The sequence below is a fragment of the Rhineura floridana genome, chromosome 9 (assembly GCF_030035675.1).
Source record: "Rhineura floridana isolate rRhiFlo1 chromosome 9, rRhiFlo1.hap2, whole genome shotgun sequence".
In the NCBI taxonomy this organism is placed as follows: domain Eukaryota; kingdom Metazoa; phylum Chordata; class Lepidosauria; order Squamata; family Rhineuridae; genus Rhineura; species Rhineura floridana.
Genome location: NC_084488.1, coordinates 82,735,856 through 82,753,822, shown reverse-complemented (window position 1 = coordinate 82,753,822; position 17,967 = coordinate 82,735,856). Strand labels below are relative to the sequence as shown.

Genomic DNA, 17,967 nt, shown 5'->3' with positions numbered 1-17,967 from the left:
GAGAGCTGCTTCTGACTGCGTGGTGGCAGCCATTTTGGCCTGTCTTGAGACCTTCTTGGAAATTTCATCTCAGCCAAGCAGTGAAAAATAATTAGTCTGTAGATGCTTGTATTTTGCTATTCTTAATTTTTGAAGGCCATATTATCTGGATTTATTTATGTATTACTTTTAATCTATTATTATTATTACAAGGAACTTAGGTTGCATACATGGTTGACCCTCCCCTTATATCCTCAAAACAACCCTGTGAAGTAGGGTAGGGTAAATGTGACTGACTTAAATGAAAAATGGACTGCCTTCAAGTCAATTCCGAGTAATGGGCGACCCTATGAATAGGGTTTTCATGGTAAGCTGTATTCAGAGGTGGTTTACCATTGCTTTCCTCTGAGACTGAGAGGCAGTGGCTGGCCCAAGGTCACCCAGTGAGCTTCATGGCTGTGTGGGGATTTGAACCCTGTTCTCCCAGGTCATAGTCCAACACCTTAACCACTACACCACACTAACTCTCTGACTTAAGGTCATCCAGAAAGTGAGGATTTTACTCCTGTTATTATTATTATTATTATTATTATTATTAATGGTTTCCTGATGTAAAGTGGTCAGTGCATTATTATATTAACCATTATGCAATACTGTTTCTCGAAAGTAATACACCAGTTTTATCTATTTCACTTATTTTTCTTTAGATTTAAACCCTCTGGGCCTACTTTCACTTAAACACTATTGGTTGTGCCATATACTACTGGTAAACAGGTAGTTTTGTTTTATATGAGAAACTGACGCATCCCTAAACGTCTGTTGGGTAAACAGAAAATGATGAAATGGCATTTGAAAAGGTGATGGCCAACAATTACAGTTTTTGTGCGTTACTGATTGCTGACTAGGGAACCAGCTGAGAATACAAGTCTAGGAGTCGGGTAAAACGCAGCTCGCCTCTAAGTCTCCCACAGATATCACTGTGGTTTCAGTCATTACTTTAATGAGCTATTTATTTCCCTCTTTTCTGTCACAGAGAGAAAAACTGCACAATCCATCTGATGAAATACTGAACCCAATAGCATAAGCATAGTAATAACATTTAATAAAAATTACCAAAGTAGAGGTGGACATAAGAAGAGCCCTGCTGGATTAGGCCAAAGGTCCATCTATTTCAGCACTCTGTTCTCACAGTGGCTAGCCAAATGCCCATGGGAAGCCTACAGTCAGGACCAGAGTGCAACAGTATTCTTCCCACCTGCAATTCCCTGCAACCGGTGATGGTGTATAAAACCCTGAAGTGAAAGGAACTTAGAGCAGTGATTCCCTAGTTTTTTTCCCGCTTGAAAATAGCCGAGGGTCTTAACAATTTTTCTGCCTGTTGCAGCAATTGCAATGCTGTGTTAGATGCCGTATGAGTTTTAACTGTATTTTATTGCTTCTTTTATTTCTCATATTGTATTATATTTATTACAATTTGAATTCCATGGGTATATAATGTGATGGATGTGCCATCTTCAACCACAAATTCACAGATAAGCCACGGACCACCTGAATGAAGCTTATAGATCACTGGTGGGAACCTTGAACTTAAATAAAGTCAGGCAAAACCCAAAACAATACAAATGAGTTTTTTGCCTCTCCTTTTGAATATTTATTTTCCTCTGTTCCTCTGCAAGTGTATCTATTTAGCCAAGGGTACATGGTGGCATACATTGTATTTTTATGCTATTTTATGTTCACCGCCCAGAGAGCTATTGCTAGTCGGGCGGTATATAAATTTAATAAATAATAATAATAATAAAATAATAATTTCATATGGAAATATATGACTGATCATTTAAGCAAGGCTGCTTAACTGGGCCAGGCTTTGGGGTGAGATACAACCAAGTAGATGGTTAACTGTAGGCCACCAAAAAGATGCAAGAACCCATGTCCTTTACATGATCCTTTTGCTTTTGGATAAAACAACAGGCTTTTGTTATTGGCAGGGGTCATGGGAACTTCCATCTTCAGAGTAGGGTCACACTTGAAAACCGCTAAGCTAGATAACAATAAATGCTGCCAAATATAGACAGCAGCTCACAATGCAGCTTCAAATAATTTATTCCGTTGCTTGATTATATATTATTTTTGTTTACATTCAGAAAACTGGCTTTAGACCTTGCCAAGTTTTACACTTAAAAAATGCCAAAGCAGGATACTGCAAATAAAACAAATTGCGTATACATAATTAAATACTGTATTATAAAACTAATGAAATCTTGCTGTGCATAACCAGTAAAGTTCATCTTTTGATGAAAACTGAATTTAAATAATTTCAATTTCAGCAATTTTGAAAATGAGTAAGAATAAAATTGGAGTAAGCGTGTCTCTATCCTTAGGTAAATTTGGAGCAACAGCAGAATGCAAAGTAGGATGTAGAAGTCCTGGGCCTGAAGGAGAATACTGCAGTGGGACAGACAGTGAGTGTCTGAGCTGGGTGAATGGACTGCAATCTGACATGAGCTAGAAGCAGGGAAGTGAGATCTGTCGGACTAGCTTCTAGTCAGGAGCAAAGAGTAAGCCAGAACCACGGGACAGGCCAGGACTAAAGTTACAGAAACACACTAGAGCTCCAAAATATCATGTTATTCAAGCAAGGTTCAATGCTGCAGTAGGGAACCCTCTTATACTTCCTTCTGGTCCAGCTGGATCCAATAGGGCCAGTGTGGGTGGGCAGAATCGATCCAGGACCTGATGGTACTTCACTGAGCATCTGCTACTTGCACAGGGAGCAGTATATAGATCTAGCAACACATGTCTGTGAGGCAGACCTTTATACAGAGCTAAGAAGATACAAATAAAGTTGCTTCTTGTTGTTATTTCCCTGCAAAGCAACCACAGTAAGATTAAAACCAATGATAACAAACAAATCCATTAAAACAACAAACACAACACAACCTAAGAACAGATCAGTACAAATGAAGACAGGTCTTACAAGACCTGCCACATTAAAAGAGGCCATTGATACCTAATGCCCTTCAAATTAAGGGCCAAAAGCCTGGGTAAAAAGTAGGGGTTTTGCCTGGGGTCTAAAAATAGTAGATAATGATGCTGCCAGGTGTTCCTCCTTGGGAAGAGCATTCTACAAGTGGGCAGCCACCACTGAAAACGCCCATTCTGATGTTGCCACCCTCCACGCCTCCCTTGGAGGGGGCACACAGAGAAGGGCCTCAGATGAAGAATGCAGGATCTGGGATGGTTCATGTCAAAATCCCAGCCAGCTTTAGAAGTCTCCATAGTCTTACCAGGTCAGAGGAACCAGCCCAAGAATGAAAGGACATCACAAGGGAGGGGACAGTAGAACAGCAGGGGTGTGGCTTGAGGGCAGATAACATTAAAAGAGCAGCTTCTTACTCCACTGAGCTAAAATTAAAAATAGTAATGTACTTGGTAGATGCCTGCTCTGAATTAAAAGAGAGGATCAACTGAAAACACTGCAAGGAAGGCACCCTCAGGGCAGGAAAGCTGCTCTGCAATTGACTAGTTTTAAGTGATAATTACTTTGACAGGTTGGACTCTGCAAAGAGAATAATGAATCAGTATTTAACATGGGCTCACCATATTATACAATGTGGAAAAATTTCATCAGCGAACAGATATTTAAACTTGTCATCATGGTTAGAAACTAGGCAGTGATAATTAATTGGAATGAGGAACATCAATACCCAACTGACAAGGATATTATAATGCTCGCAGCTTAAAAGATACAAGGGGATGAAAAGAAAGATGAACAAACTATGTGTTAGATGAGAGCAATGATAACTAATCCATTTATCAGTGCGTGGGTGAAATGAGTGTGAATGGATGGGTGTGCATTTGGAGTGTGACCCTGTTACCTCCAGGGGCAGTGCGACCCTGTTACTTCTGCGATCTCTCAGCGGCATTTGATACCATTGACCGTGGTATCACTGGGTGACATGGTAACACTGGGTGAGTGTTCCTTGGCCCACTGGCACTTGTGCTACAGGGTTCCACAGGGTACTATTCTGTCCCCAGAATGTTGCTATTCAACATCTATATGAAGCTGTTTGAAGGGGTCATTAGGAGTTTTGGAGCAAGGTGTCAACAATATGCTGATGTCACACAGCTCTGTTCCTCCATAACATCTGAATCAGGAGAGGCTGTGAAAGCTCTGGCATCTGAATGCTGTAGTAGACTGGATGAGGGTCAATAAACTGTGCTTGAATCCTGGGAAGAAAGTGGCTGTTTGGGTAGATGATTCCTACGTCTGAGAGATAGGCAGGTTACCTGTTCTGGATAGGGTCACACTCCCTCTGAAATACCACATCCGTAGCCTAGGGGTACTCCTGGATTCATCTTTGTCACTAAAGGCCCAAGTATCCTCTGTGACTGGGAGTGCTTTTTTACGTTTTGTCTGGTTCGTCAGCTATGGCCGTTCCTGGACAGGGATAGCCTGACCTCTGCAGTCCATGCATTGGTATCCTCAAGGCTGGATTACTGCAATGTGCTCTATATGGGGCTGCCTTTGGCCCTGGTTCAGAAACTCCAGCTGGTGCAAAATATGGCAGCCAGATTGCTGATGGAAGCACATGGCATGGGCTACCCATCCAGTACAGAGCCAGGTTCAAAGTCCTTGTATTAATTTACATCCCCCTGAACAACTTAGGACCAGGGTATGTTAGGGACCTCCTGAACCCTTATATCCCAGCTCGATCACTGAGATCACCTGCATGAGTGACTTTGGTTGTCCTACAAGTTGACAAGGCTCACTTAAAATCAACACAAAATCGAGCCTTCAGTGTCATCAGCCCAGTTATCTGGAATAGAGATCCAGCAGGCGCCTTCTGTTTTAACTTTTAAGTGCCTGCTGAAAACCTTTCTGTTCCTCCAGGCTTATGCAGGCAATTCAGAAGACTTTTTTTTCGCAACAGTTGACCTTTATTTTTATTGTATTTTAATTTTTTTTATTCTATGGTTGTTGTCGTTTTTAACGTATTGTAAACCACCTTGATGTTTTTAACAAAATAAAGGTATACAATTTTTTTATAAATAAATAAATAAAACGTTATATATAAGGCTTAGGGAACCCTTTTAATCTCCCCTCCTCTGTGGGCTAACTTTGACAGGTGGGTGGAGTCACCCACCTGGCATCATCTAATGCCACAATTACATCAGGTGACTGATAGGTGGGCGATCCCACCCACTTGTCAAAGAGGGATGGACCGAATTGGCCCCCTGGTAGATCAAGATTGCCCCATGGGCTGGAGGTCCCCCCCAGTATATTCAAATGTGTGTTTGTTTGTATGTGTATGAATGGATGTGTGAGAATATGTATGTGTATGAGTATATGAATCAGAGAGAGAGGTGACCCTCTGCACTTTTTTTTAATTGGCCTTGCTCACCATTGCATGTTGCCCTAGAAAGGTTAGCCTCTCAGGCTGAAAATGTTCTCCACTCCTGCATTATTGTCATTGCAAATAAGAAAAAAAGACCTATAACTTTTAGTTCCAAACAATGAGCACAATCCAGCCATTTACATTCCACTAATTTCACAGGGAGAGTTTAAGATGTTTTTAACTTGAGGTGGAATACGTATATTATTTTATATACTTCTTGCTGTGGTTCATTTATTTCTTCTTTTCTCACGTCTGAAAATGGATTTAAATTGCTAAACATATTAGGCCCATTTCTTACCCTTACAGGTGTAGGAGCAGGAGGAGGCGGCATATGCGGAGGGGTCACCATAAGGTTCAGTGGGGCCATTTCTTCCCCACTTCCTCTGGGGCACAAGCACTGGGCATTACAGGGAATGGAGATCTGTGCACACCTCCCAGATCCTTGTGTAATTCAAAGTGAATCAAAGTGCTTGTTCATAAAATGTTGTTTCTTAAGTCAAGGTAGCTTACATCTGAATAATTCAACACAAACAGATCATGTCGTTAAGAAGGCGAACTAAGCCAAAACAGATGACTCACTGGAAAAATCTCAGAAAAAAAGTGCTTTATCTCCAGGGATCTGACCTGTTTGTAGAATTAGCTGTAGGTCAGGGCAGCACAAAATGCTGACCGTCTTAGTGAATTACTGGAAAGGATACACATCAATATCCAAGTTCCATGAAACCGCAAGCCTTAGATGTTCCCTATCATAATACTTCACAGCAGGTTACTGTTTATCAGTGCTCTTGCTGTCATTCTGAAGAATTGGTGCAGCTATTGCTCTGTGATCACATTGGCTCAGTCCAGAGATCAAGACTAGCGTCTTTTCTGGCAGGCAAACCCAAGAAAATTGCTGTCAGGTTAAATATGTAATAAAGGCACACACACATATATACACACACCACACCACACAATTCATTGCATACTTCCCTTACAGGATTCACTGTGGCAGTCTTTTATGGGTGAAAAAAACCTCTGGTTACTTTTAGAAATTCAAAATACCAAGAGGTTAATAGAAATAACAGTGAGTAGAAATGAGCTTCTTATTGGTTTATCTGATAAGTTATGGTGGTATTTAGAAATTGTTGTTCCTTGAACTACTTGCAAGGACCAAGCATCTATGAAAAGGGAGAAGTTTATCTGGAAGGGAAGAGATTCTTCTAATATAGCTTGTGCCATACATTCCTTAGATAAGATGTGCCAAACGTATGTCCCATGGGTAGAAAAAAAAGGTTTCTCTTTGCTTGAATGTGCTAAGAACCAGGGATTGCCATCATCCCTGTAATATGATATGACAGACTACAACTGGGCTAACCAACGTGGTACACTCCAGATGATGACCTCTCATCACCCCGATCATTGAATACCTGACAATTGGCCATGCTGGCTGATGGGAGCTGTAATCCAACAACATTTGGAGGGCATCATGTTGGCTGTTCCTTGACTATAAAATAGTGAAGTGATCCACCAAACTCTAGCATGAGATGGCTGAGAGAAGCAGCTGCAGACCACAGGGCTAAAGGTGCCCCTTGCTGCAGATGATACTGAGATGCAATTCTGGGGCTGTTTACTGCAGGTTCTTCCCTAGGCAAGATTAGCTCTTCCCTAGGCAAGTTTAGCTCTTCCCTAGACAAGATTAGACTGGGCACAGGTGAGAGTAATGTGGTAAGGATGTACTTATGCCTGGGCCAGGGGTCAGGAACATGTATTTATTTGATTTATATCCTGCCCTTCCTCCCAAAGGAGCCCAGACAGAGATGGGGAATACTTCAGCAATAAAAATACAACACAATACAATAAATAAAAACATATTTGAAACATTTAAAAACTATAAAAACATCTAAAAAAAAATCTAAAGCAATGGTTCCCAACCTGGGGATTGGGATCCTCCAGGGGGGTTACAAAGTCATTCCAGGAGGATCACAAAGAGCCAAGAGAATAATTATTTGTTAATTTTAAAATTAATTAATGGCAGGTCTGTGCACCACCAAGTTGCCAGCCTGCACTGCATGTGCATGCAGCCTCCTCCTCCTCCTCCTCTTTCTTCCTTCTAGCCAGCACAGTTAGTTCCCATCACACAGAAAGCTGAGCAGCACAGCACTTGAGTGAGTGCATCAATAGGAAAGGCTAGCTGGGTTTATTTAAACTCCAGTGTCCCCCCCCATCTTTTGTCAGGAACAGGGAGGGAATATTAAACTGGTTGGCCTTGACTCTAGAGGCAGAGAGATCCTAGGAGGGGGGCACCTGCCAAAAAAGATGGATGGAGTCCCAGATTGTCCCCCCCATGAATACACATCTGGCACTAGTAAAGTTAATTTATATTACAATGCATACATGTCTACTCAGAAGTATGTCTCTTCATATTTAATGGGACTTACTCCCAGGTAAAAAAAATTGCAGTAATCAGACCAGACTAAGATTCTGTTGAAATTTTGATGCTGTATTACTTGGGGGGTGGATGGGGCTTTATAGTACAAAGATTCATCATTCTGAGTAAAGGAAGTAAAAATGTATGATTATAATACAAGAACTTAGGCTGCAATCTTAACCAGGTCTACTCAGAAGTAAGTCCTATAGAATTCAATGGAGCAACAGCCATATGAGGTAGGTTAGGCTGAGAGTTAGTGGCTGATCCAAGGCAGTAAGTGAGCAAAAAAATAAAAAAGATGGGTAAAGTGAGTTTTAAAAATGTAAAATTGCACCTGCTCAGTGTATTTTTGTTGCTATTTATCAGGGCTTTGAAGGTGTTTTTATACAGTTGTATGTGTTCATTTTAAATATATTTTAAAATATGTTAAATTGCCCCAATGTTGTTTTTACACTTAACTTGAGTTCTTTGCATGGTTTAGGGTTGGCATTGGGGGAGAGCAGGGCTCTTGTGCCTTTAACAGCTGTGTGGCAGGCAGAAATTAAGGTAAGCCTTTCTAGTATGGAAATACAATATGGGGAAAGCTTCACCTGTTAACATTCTGTCTGTTAGATATATTATTATTATTGTCATATGGAGCTTCCTGAGCCAAGTGCTGAAGAGGAGGCATACAGGTGGAACACTTAAAACCCTGGCATGAACAGGCTCTTTTCATTACTCTGAGTGGTTTGCTTTTATCTCCTTCCTTTCATTTCCTTCAAAATTTGTTAAAAGTTGTTTATATTGCTGCAACCTGCCCTGGGAACTTCCAGTGTAGGGCAGGTAATAAATATAATAACCATCATATTTGTTCTCGTGATTAATAAAAAATGACATTATTTAACCCTTCATTATGTAGTTTTTCAATTAACAGACTAAAATTACAACAATTAGCATATGGGGGTCTTGAATAATTTTGAGGTCACAAAGGGGGTCCTGTACTCATAAAGGTTGGGAACCACTGGTCTAAAGCAAATTTAAGAACAGATATAACCAAATCACACGTCTGCATAAGCCTGTCAAAACAGAAAAGTTTTCAGCAGGCAAATGGTATCTGTGATGGTATCTGGCTAATGTCAATAGGCAGGGAATTCCAAAGTACAGGTGCTGTCACACGAAAGGAATGACTCCTTGCAGACACATAATGGACATTTGCAGAAGTGCCAGCTCTGCAGATTGAAGTGATTGAGTACACACATACGGGGTAAGGCGATCTCTCAAGTAAACTGGTCCCAAGCCATTAAAGGCTTTATATACCAGTAACAACACCTTGAACTCAGTCTGGTAGCAAACTGACAGTCAGTGCAGCTCTTCCAGCACAAGTGTAATATGCTGACAGACTCTCACTCCTGTCAGCAATTGTGCTGCAGTATTTTGCACTAACTGCAGTTGCTGGACCAAGCACAAGGAAAGTCCTATGTAGGGTGCATTGCATTAGTCCAGTCTTGAAGTTACCAGTGCCTGAACCACTACCTCTTACTACTGTTGCAGTCATCCTTGCTGCCAGTGTCTGCAGTGGCATGGGGAAGATATCAAGTGGGGTATAAATAGGTGCTCTGGATGTCTATTCCAGATATCTGCTGCTGGCTATGGTTATAGTTTTGTACGATAAATACATTTTGCAGATGCAACAACATGCTCTCCTTCATTTACTGTGGAGACTCAGAAGAGGAAAAAGTTCCAGCTCACATTAATATGAAATATTTTATTATTTGCCAAAGATTCTGATCTGAGGCCCAACATTGGCAGTACTGGGTGGCCATGCAAACATCCAGCTGGAAGATGTGCTATATTATATTTTCCTGGGTGGCTGAGTACCTGTAGGATATCTAAATGCAGCTAGTCTGTATTTCATACAGAATAGTGAAACAGGAGTTACTGTTACGAGGAAGTTTGAAAAAATGTTTCTTTGGCAAAAGACAATAGTGCAAATGCAATAAAGTGCTGCTTCGTATGTTCTGTGCTGATTGTCCCTGGTGGTTGAAGCAAGTTCCAGGGCTGACCTTTACTTTACATCTGTAAAATCTTCCTGCCCAGGGTCTATTAATTTTGGCAGAGCAGAAGGAGTGCTTGGTGGGTGGCACCCCTAGTCTACTCTGCTCTTGCCTGATTAAAGGTTTGCTTTGAGTTATGTCAGGGTAATGACAACTCCATTGGGGTCAGGTAAATTGTCTGGATATCCACAAGGGCCAAGTTTAATCTCTAGGATGCTATGTACACTGAAGAATAACATCCTAAAAGCTATTATTTTTGATTGATTTTTCCACCTCTGGTTCTTTTCTATCCTCAAGAGAGAGAGAGAGAAAAGATATAGATAGAAATAGATTACCCCTTTTATAGTTCTTTTGTTACAGCGCCCTTATCACCTCTTCTTCGAGCTGAACTGGAGACAGTAATACCTATGAGACCTATGTCTGATGAATTGGTCTCTTGTGATTTAGGATACACCACCCAAAAATTATCAGGAGAGCTATTTTCAAAAGCATTGTCTGGTTTGCTAGACTATGACAAAGGTTTCATGGCTTCTAATCAACACAACTATGTTTTCCTGATATTAACTCTTGAACAAACATGGATAGTTTTTTTTTTCAAATACAGAATGTATTGCATGAAGTGGTAACAAATAAGACCAGTGAGGTGGTGGAGGGCAACACTGGACTTTTTTCAGAGCAGGACTGATGATGTCATCTGCTGGAGCATCAGGGTAATTGATGGACCCACCTTGCTCTGACAAATGAATGAGATGATAAGGAGGCTTTCAAGTTTTCTGATTGGTTGACAAATTAGCATACAGGAAGTCAGAGAATGAGGAAAACAATTAAGCAGAGGCTGGATACTTCTTTTCATTTCTTTGATGAGATTCCTATTTCATGCTGCAGTTTAGATAGTAACACTTCTTTTCAAAGTCGTTGCATTTCTCATTAAAAGCTGGAGATATGGAGGTGGGTGAAGATATACAAGGGAGGGAGGAGGGCTAATTAGCCCTGTTCCCCTTTGCTTCACCTGCTGCATTTTAGAATCTGGGGGTGCCGGTCAGCTGATCTCCTGGCCTGGTGGTGGTAATAAATGCCATGTCTGTCCAGAATAAAACATTTATACCCTGTTTGCATGCTTCTACTTCTTCTTCTTATTATTATTATTTCCATTTATAGACCGCTTACTGTCTAAAAGATCTCAAAGCGGTTTACAATAGAATACACAAGGTACAACAAAAAAACATATCAAATTAATTTACCAAGCAAAGTACATAAACAATATCCATATACATAAACACAGTATAAAAGTCCACGTAAACTTGGACAGATTTTGCTGCAATTCTGTTTTGGAGAGAACTCTTCTGTATAGCCATTACAACACCATCACCATCTCAACTGAGAAACTTTCCCATTATAACTATATATAACATAAGGGTAGATAAATAAATGTATGCCTTTGTTGTTGTTATGTGCCTCCAAGTCGACTATGACTTATGGCGACCCTATGAATCAGCGACCTCCAAGAGCATCTGTCATGAACCACCCTGTTCAGATCTTGTAAGTTCAGGTCTGTGGCTTTCTTTGTGGAATCAATCCATCTCTTGTTTGGCCTTCCTCTTTTTCTACTCCCTGCTGTTTTTCCCAGCATTATTGTCTTTTCTACTGAATCATGACTTCTCATGATGTGTCCATAGTATGCTAACCTCAGTTTCATCATTTTAGCTTCTAGTGATAGTTCTGTTTTAGTTTGTTCTGTAAAAATGTACTGCCTTCAAGTTGATTCCAGCTTATGGCGAACCTAGGGTTTTTGCGGTAAACAGTATTCAGAGGTAGTTTACCATTGCCCTCCTCTGAGGCTGAGAGGCAGTGACTGGCCCAAAGTCACCCAGTGAGTTTCATGGCTGTGTGAGGATTCGAACCTTGATCTTCCAGGTTGTAGTCCAACACTCTAACCACTACACCACACCCAATTATTTATCTTTTTCGCAGTCCATGGTATCTGCAAAGCTCTCCTCCAACACCACATTTCAAATGAGTTGATTTTTCTCTTATCCGCTTTTTTCACTGTCCAACTTTCACATCCATACATAGAGATCGGGAATACCATGGCCTGAATGATCCTGGCTTTAGTGTTCAGTGATACATCTTTGCATTTGAGGACCTTTTCTAGTTCTCTCACAGCTGCTCTCCCCAGTCCTAGCCTTCTTCTGATTTCTTGACTATTGTCTCCATTTTGGTTAATGACTGTGCCAAGGTATTGATAATCCTTGACAAGTTCAATGTCCTCATGGTCAACTTTAAAATTACATAAATCTTCTGTTGTCATTACTTTAGTCTTTTTGACGCTCAGTTGTAGTCCTGCTTTTGTGCTTTCCTCTTTAACTTTCATCAACATTCATTTCAAATCAATACTTGTTTCTGCTAGTAGTATGGTATTGTCTACATATCTTAAATTATTGATATTTCTCCCTCCAGTTTTCACACCTCCTTCATCTTGGTCCAATCCCGCTTTCCGTATGATATGTTCTGCGTATAGATTAAATAAATAGGGTGATAAAATACATCCCTGTCTCACACCCTTTCCAATGGGGAACCAATCGGTTTCTCCATATTCTGTCCTTACAGTAGCCTCTTGTGCAGAGTACAGGTTGCGCATCTGGACAATCAGATGCCGTGGCACCCCCATTTCTTTTAAAGCATTCCATAGTTTTTCATGATCTACTCAGTCAAAGGCTTTGGTGTAAACTATAAGGCACAGGGTGATTTTCTTCTGAAATTCCTTGGTCCGTTCCATTATGCAACATATGTTTGCGATATGGTCTCTGGTGCCTCTTCCCTTTCTAAATTCAGCTTGGGCGTCTGGCATGTCTTGCTCCATATATGGTAAGCGCCTTTGTTGTAGAATCTTGAACATTACTTTACTTGCATGGGATATTAAGACAATAGTTGATAAATTACTGCATTCCCTGGGATCCCCTTTCTTTGGAATTGGGATGTATATGGAATGCTTCCAGTCTGTGGGCCATTGTTTAGTTTTCCATATTTCTTGACAGATTTTAGTCAAAATTTGGACAGATTCAGTCTCAGTATCTAGTAGCAACTCTATTCCTGGTGAATTGTTTCTTCCAAGAATTTTAAGAGCAGCTTTCACCTCGCATTCTAAAATTGCTGGTTCTTCATCATACGGTTCCTGTGTGAATGAATCTGTCATCCTGGCATCTCTTTGATAGAGTTCTTTAGTGTATTGCTTCCATTTTCCTTTTATTTCATCTTGGTCAGTCAGTGTGTTCCCCTGTTGATTCTACTCTTGGTTTAAATTTCCCTTTCATTTTTCTAATATTTTGGAACAGGGCTCTTGTTCTACCTTTTTTGTTGTCCTCTTCTATTTCTATACAGTAACTATTGTAATAGTTCTCTTTGTCCCTATGTACTAGTCGCTGTATTGTTGCATTTAGGGCTCTGACTGTGTTTCTATCTCCTTTTGCTTTTGCTTTCCTTCTGTCTTTAACCATTTTGAGAGTTTCTTCAGTCATCCATTGAGCTCTTTCTTTTTAACTAGAGGTCTTTTTGCATTCTTCCCTGATAACGTCTCTGACTTCATTCCATAGTTCTTCTGGTTCTCTGTCAACTAAGTTTAAAGCCTCAAACCTGTTCCTTATTTGATCTTTATATGCCTCTGGGATGTTATTTATATTGTATTTTGGCATTATGATTGCTTTGTTCTTCTTCTTTAGCTTTACTGTGATTTTCAATATGACCAGTTCATGATCCGTATCGTAGTCTGCTCCTGGTCTTGTTTTCGCAGACAGTATGGAACTTCTCCATCTTCTGCTACCAATTATATCAATTTGATTCCTATATTTACCATTTGGTGATGTCCATGTGTACAGTCGTCTTTTCGGTTGCTCAAAAAATGTGTTTGCAAGAAACAAACAGTTTTGTAATATTTTTAATGTTCTATTTTTAAATGCTTAAAATCTTTGTTATAAGTAACTAGAAATATCTTTCAATGCTCTTTAGTGCAATTTTTCTTTTTTTAGATGATTTGAAAGCTATAACTAAAGCAGCATATATATTCATATCTCTCTATTACCCTCACTATGCTAGTGAGGTTCATGTATCCTCTAACAATACAAAAGACAGATGAGACTCCCTCCTCTGTTCAAAATTTAGCAATTATATTTACTGCTTCAGCTGATGTCCTCTGGTCAGTCAGCCAGGGGACTCTTTGATACAATGGCTGGTGCTCCTGTGAACAGAAGCCTGACTGTGATGCCAAATAAAATCTTCTTCTTCATCTGCCCTTTCAGCAGCCAGTCCCCAATTAACTCTTGAAGTCACAACTTTCGTATAACCACCCAGGCAGGCAACACAATAAAAATACCTTGAAGAAAGTACAGTATTCTGCCAATCCCTCATTAGTTTTTGTGGATGCCCTTGGTGTGTGTTGCCTGACTTAATATTTAATGGTGATAGAACCTCATATGTGTGAACCAAATTGAATGTTATAGCTAGCCCTGTACATTGCAGTAATGAAGTATACATGTGAAGAATCTTGCATACGTTCATTGGGGAGTTTTCACATAACTCATGCTTTTTTCTTCCTTTCAGGCAATGCTCTGACTTTTCTGAGGAGGAAACACAGGTGTCTACAGGTAAAAAGAATTCCAACCACATGGTCTTTGCTGTCTGTCGAGGGTCATTTACTGTTCACGACGTTTCACTATTTGATGGTCAGTTCTTCCTGCAAGAGATAACAATCTTAGTATTGCTTTTAACTCATTTATCTCAAGATGAACAGAAAGATAACTTTTGATTCTTGGCTTTGAACTCCCAATGATGAACTCCTTTCATTGTATTAAGAACCTAAAAGGTTGAACAAAGTCCAGAAAATGATTGATGTAACGGAGCAGGAAGGGATCTTCCAAAGGTCATCTAGTCCTTTTATTTCAACTTGAAGTCTTGATACATCACTGTATTACTGCCCATTTCACCATCCTCTTCTTCTTTGTGTTCTTCTTTGTTTTAATTAGCAGTACAATGGTGAATTCTGAAGTGCAGGAGCTCATCATGGCAACTGGAGAGACATTGCTGATCAGCCATGAAGTTCACGGAGTGATTTTGGGACAATCCCAGTCTGACCCTGGCCTATGTCACTGGATTATTTTATGAGGATACAGTAGGTTAACCCACACCCATGTATTCAGCGAAGAAATTGTGGGATATACATGCGGAGAATGTTAAAGAACCATGTAGTGTGCAGCCTGTCATTTCATATGATAGTGAGGCTCATTTTGAATTAAGTATAATACACTGTGGGGCAGGCTGTGTTTTTCAAACATAACTTTAACCTGTTTTGGCTTGAGGGCTGTATTTCCTCTGGCCACATGTCAGCAGCAGTGGGTGTGACCTTAACCCCTCACATGCATATTCTTGCATGCACACACAGACACAGAGGGCAAACATACATAAAGGATACACACACGGCACCACCTTCCCAGCTGATCCATGGAGATCAGCTGAGAAGGGGGTTGTAGACCCATCTCTGCTCATGAAATTATAGACATGATAATAGAGGGGGCAATTTGCATCCCTATCAGGAAACTGATGGCCATCCCTGCTTTAATGGAAATAACAGGCTCTCTTAAAAATAGTACAAAAAAGGTTCTTGCTAGGTAAATGAATGAATACACTAAGGCATGATGATACTGGCAGTTTTGGATAATACTATGCCATACTCTGAATGAACGCATTGAAATCAAAGTTATTTAAGCCCATTGATTTCAGTAGGTCTATTCTGAGTATCTGAGTATGAATAATGTTGGTGAATAATCTTTCATTTTCAATCTTATGATCCCTAGCTTACAGAATATACCTACGCTTCCTTTCTAGGTCTAGCTTCCAAACCTGCAAGTAAAATTAGAGACTAATGACATTTTTTAAAAAGGTTGTTGAGTACAAATTGGCATAGTTGCACATTAGTAAGGAAAAATAACAATAACATCAGACATAGTAAATTAGTATGTGGGTTTTTTTTATTAGATTGAATGTTACGGGCAGATTGTTAGGCAGCCTCTATAATATCTGTTTTTAATATGCAGTATGAACAAGCACAGATCCATTATTCAGATGCTGCCAGGAATTAAATATGAGCCATGGCAAAAATCTAAATGTAAATATACTGCCTTCAAGTTGATTCCAACTTATGGCAACCTAAGAATAGGGTTTTCATGAGGCTGAGAGGCAGTGACTGGCCCAAGGTCACCCAGTGAGCTTGTTATGTGGGGATTTGAACCGCGATCTCCCAGGTCATAGTCCAACACCTTAACCACTACACCACACTGGCTCTCATGACAAAAATCTAGGCATGTTGAAAAGTTAGCCATGAAGAATGTGAGTGGAGTTGCAGCTATTGATATGGAATCTGGATGCACTGCTATTATATGCAGACTATTTCTGCTGTTATTTTATGCATTTATCTGAGAGTAAACCCTACTGAACCCAGTGGGACTTATTTCTGAGCACAGATGCTTAGAATTGCACTGTGTTTTATAGCTTTGATTGACTTGGCAGCGGGATTTGGATTGCCATTTTGAGTCTCAGCAGCTTCAAGTTTTATATGATGTATATTTTTACTGAGAACTGAAGTATTTAACATTTAGACTGATGTCAAATCACAATTATGCAGTTTCAGAAGTCTTGTTGATTATAACAGAGTAGGATTGCACATACTGCATTTTATGTCAATGACTTACTGTATGGAGGCCAGGCAATTCTTTAGGAAGAAAATATTTGGCACTTTAAATTCTAATGAATGGATACTAATAACAGCAAATGTGAGCTGATTCCCCATCTCCTGTTTGGCCTTCGTATAAAGACCCACATCTGGAAGATTTATTTGTTTACTTAGCCAAGGCTAAAGGTCATTTCTATAAATATATTATATAGGCCTGAAAAATGTTTTTGGCCAATCTCCACATTTGAAAGGAAGTCTTAAGAGGAAATCTAGGAGCTTTAGCTACTGTGAAAATAATAAAACCAGAAGGAGCAACTGTTAGAAAGTTGGAAAACAGAATGAGAACTAAGGGACTAAAATATAGACTCTGCTCAAGTAATGAGAGATAATAGAGGGAAAATGGCACCAGAGGTACAATTTGAAATAAGCATAACAACAGCAACAACAACTCTGATGTTCAAATGAACAGGAGGAGAACTGGAATGGTACCATTAACTCTTGACACTAGAATTCAGAGACATAGAGATTGTAGGAGTATTTTCTCCTGTTACTTTTTTGTTAAAGAGGTCTACCTCAGGATCAGGGAAAGAGGTCTATGTCATGAAAAAAAGTGGCAGCTCTATTCCATTATATAGTCCACTGACTGTAGTATAGTAGTGTTTGTAAGGGAGTTGAATTTGGCCCCAAATGGCTATCCAGAATATGCTAACCATATCTGCCAATGGAACACAGCAGCATATATTCTAACTAGGGATGGGCATCTGTTAATTTTGTTTTGTCTCACTTTCCCTTTTTCTAATATTAAGTTCAGTTCTCCACATTTTCACATCATTTTTTAAAAAAACCTCATTAAAATTCATCAGCATTTTTGTGTGAATTTCTCCTAATATAGACATTTTTGTATGTACATTTGCCTAGTGCACACATTTTTGCAAACATAAAATGTTTTCCCTAACATATGCACTTTTGTACACATTACTTTGCTGGAGAACTGAACTGTAATATTCTTAAAGTGCAAGTTTTGACGGACAGCTGTGTTTCAGTTCACGTATTGTTTCAGAAAGTGTGAATTAAGTAGGTTTGCCTTTAAATGTTAACTGAATTGAATTTCTCCCTCATCCGTAGAGCCTCTAACTGACCTCTTTTACCAAAGACAGTCCCAATTTTCTACATGTCCCTGGAGATCTTTAGGGAAGCAGTTTTGATGTTCTGCCTGTGGCTCCAGATGTGTACTTATCTCCTTCGACCCCCCACCCCCCTATGGGTTTCCTGATATTGTTGGACTACAACTCTCAGTATCTCTATTGGCTATACTGTCTGGGGCTGATGGTAGTTGGAGTCCAATAACATCTAGATGATCACACAGATTGCAGCTATACAGCCAGATCCATTTTGAGATTTAAGTTCTTAATTTTTAAAAAATTGACCTAT

General features: G+C 39.8%; 1 protein-coding gene across 5 annotated transcripts in view; it reads left to right on the top strand.

Moving 5' to 3' along the window:
* BLTP1 (bridge-like lipid transfer protein family member 1) overlaps window positions 1-17,967 on the top strand; it is a 312,192-nt gene that overhangs the window by 32,353 nt on the left and 261,872 nt on the right. For 3 of the 5 annotated variants that reach the window (XM_061585180.1, XM_061585181.1, XM_061585179.1), the window contains 3 exons: window positions 8,267-8,331; window positions 14,412-14,455; window positions 14,834-14,979. The gene's annotated coding sequence lies outside the window, so the exon portion shown is untranslated. The remainder of the gene's footprint in view (window positions 1-8,266; window positions 8,332-14,411; window positions 14,456-14,833; window positions 14,980-17,967) is intronic. The other 2 variants (XM_061585183.1, XM_061585182.1) reach the window with 1 other exon arrangement.